We start from the raw sequence: 3,223 nt of genomic DNA on the forward strand, positions 1-3,223 counted from the left end.
AGTCCTATCTCATTGGAAGAGAAAGACACGCTGAGGGAGAACAGGAAGGAAACAGAAGACAGCCTGTCAAGTCAGAACTGGCAAGAACAACTTTCTCACTTTACGGATGAGGAAACTGAGGCCCAGAGAGGGGAAGTGGTTTGCTCAAGGGCCGATTCTTGAAAGAATCCTCTGCTCTCTTTCTCTTTCTCTCTCTCTCTCTCCACTTCCCCACCTGGCCTTTCGTCACGAGTCAGTACTGAAGGACAGGCTTGCTGGAAGCCCCCCACGGGTGGGCCTGGGGCAGGCGTGAAACACACTGAGGGGCCTGCTGTGTCTGTGATCTCAACTCCAGGTCACGGAAGGGAAGATCTACAGCCTCTCCTCTGCTCTCCTTCTGGTGATCTCCGTCAGAGCTGTGGATGGGGGGTCTGGGGCGGCGGCTGCACTTTTGGCCAAAATCCTGGCGCATGTAAAGCTGGCTGTGTGACCTGGTGTGGAGCCAACAGTCTAGGTGTGCACAGAGCTGGGGGCTCCCACAGTTATGCAACTGGGTGCTGAATCTCTCCAACAACCCATTCTCTCTGCCTTGTTGAAGACGTGGAAATCTGTTCTCCAAACTTTCTGTTTAGCAGTCTCACATGAGACGTCAGACATAAGAAAGGGGGGCCCCCGCCTTTTGGCTCAGTTTTCACCCCCTGCAGGAACCCCCTCCCTGTCTGCAGAATTAATCTGGATGCCCCACCATGCCTGCTCACCCACATTTTTAACTCTGTGCCTTTATAGTGTGCCTTAGCCCTCTCTGCCTGGATTTCAGTGACTGACCCTCCTTCAGCTTCCTTTTCTAGATTGGAAGTTGTCTGGGGCCAAGAGGACCCAGTGTTGTTCATGTCCGTACCTTGCCTACCCACGTCAATGCACAGACATGTGCCATGCTTTGGCAGTTGGAACCAGCTATTACACTTTTGCGATGAGCTCTCTGAGTTCCAAAGAGTGGAAAGGAGAGGGATTTGGGCGTCGGAAATGGAAAGTCATTTTAAGAACGGGTGTGCCAGGAAAGACAAATATAGCTCATGGAGTGGAGAGTGAGTGGGAGGAAGAAAGCGGAAGTCGCGGAGAAGGGGCAGGGAGTAGTGTGAGCCCCACGGAAGGGGAAGGGGTTGGGAGAGCGGGCTGACACAGAGCCCAGGGGGGCAGCGCAGGCTCCCTCTCACCAGCCCGCTGCAGACTCGCAAAACCTCTGACCTGTCTTGTCTTTGTCTGTCATTCTACAGCTGGGTCATTTAGAAAGATCTTTCATTTTATTCCCACCAATACTCGGATTTCAGACTTTTGGCAAAAAAGAGGTCACGGCCCCTTGCATGAGGCCCTACTAAGATGAAAATAAATACATTGATTGAAACCCTTTTTTTCTTAAAAGTTATTTGTAGAATAAAAAATCCTCATGACTGTTCTGGCTGTAATATTTTTGGCTCTTTCAGGATAAAATTTGCAGTTTAATGTGAAACAACATGAGGCATATGTGTCTGTCTCATGACCCAGGCATGCGCATGGATAATGAGATTTTTTTTATCGTCCCTTCTTCCCCTGCCCTGGGTTTCTGCCTTTATATCCTTTAAATTTGCTGGTGTTTGGCAACCACAGCCCAGATCTGGTTTCCCAGGAATTTTTTTGTAGGAACGAACTGCCAGTTGGCTCTTGGTTCTGTGACAGGGCCCTGGGCCGGCTCACAGGGAGGCTGTTGTTGTAACCTCTGGGCCAGAGGTGCCTGTGGCATGAGCTGCCATCACCTGCTCTTCCCTTGGCTTGAACCCCATCTGGAAACCGGAACAAACATTTTCTGTGACATTTTATAAAGTTGCTGATCCTCTTCTGCCAAAATGTGTCCCAAAGAAGTGTTATTGAAGGTGAGAAAAGTCCATAACCTCTACTTCTCAGGGCCCCCCAGAAAGTGTGTGTCCACCCTCAGCTGGCCCGGGTAGCTGCTCTCCCCCCTCATCAGATGTGCTGGTGCACCGAGTTCTGCTAAAGGTGGCCAATATGGCTAAATGCCAGGACACACACAGTTGCCTGTGACCCCCCAGATGCCAGCAGGGGAAGCCTCATAGCCTCCCACCTGTTCTGGAAGGGCATTCTTGTTCTCCAGGACTCTATTTCAGATGAGAGCTTCCCTCTTCTGCCGGGCTCCTCCTCCCTGTGGACAGTCAATGCCTTCTGTGTATCCGGAGAGCCCCTCGTCGCAGAAGGATGTCACTGAGACCCAATCTGGGTCCTACCTCCTGGTAAGGATAGGAGATCACTTCTCCGTGCAAAGGCTTCCTGCTAGTCCACGAGTTATCAAGGTGTTTCTCCCGCTTTCCCTCCAAGTCATTGTCATGAAGACCCGGGGGGGTCAGTGACCCAGGGGGTGGGGGGAAGAGGCCCGAGTTCAGACTCTTTGCTTTCACAACCCATTGCCATGCTAGAGAGTAGCCTGGACACTTATTCTTGGGATGCTGTTGACTATTTCAGGAACTGAAGTATTTGACGTTTTCCTTTAAGGTGATTTCTACAAGGAGAGGAAGTGAGAGGGCCACTTTCCCTCAAATAAGTGGAAGGGGGCATGTTAAAGAAGGAATATGGAGAAAAGTCAGCTTGAATGCCTAGTTTAAATCCAGCAAAAGCTGCTCATGGCAGGTATTGTTGGATTGTAGTGTATTGTGTTCTGTGAGCAAATATACAGAGGAAAATGGACCATATTGCCAAAAATTAGTTTTCCCTTTCTGTTCACCCTGTGAAGGCCTCTGTTCACGCGTCTTGGCGAAGGAATCCTTCATGCTCTCATCACTTGCAAAGAGGAGGGTGTTGTGGGGAACTGAGGAGACAGAAGGGGGAAGTAGTCAGAAAGCTTTTGGGATAATTTTTGTAGGCTTTCAAACTAGTAAACCACGATCTTACCTCTTTATGGGAGACAGGAGATAGTAACTGAACAATTGGGGCACTGATGGAGGGACATGAAAGGGAAGAAAGAATGTGTCGCCGACATGTCTACTCTTCTCCAAACCCCTCTCCTCCGTAGGCTGCAGAGCCGGGAATAAATGTTTTCTCTGTCCGCCCCCTCCCCCGCTCCTTGGCTCCTCTCGCTGCCCGGTCCTGAGCTCACTCTGCTCCAGCACTTCTCTCCTGGTTCTGCTCCAAACTCTCCACGTAAGAGTAGGAGTCAGTGAAGACATTTGGCTTGCATACAAAATTTCATTTTATGCCC

The sequence above is a fragment of the Equus caballus genome, chromosome 17 (genome assembly GCF_041296265.1).
Source record: "Equus caballus isolate H_3958 breed thoroughbred chromosome 17, TB-T2T, whole genome shotgun sequence".
NCBI lineage: Eukaryota > Metazoa > Chordata > Mammalia > Perissodactyla > Equidae > Equus > Equus caballus.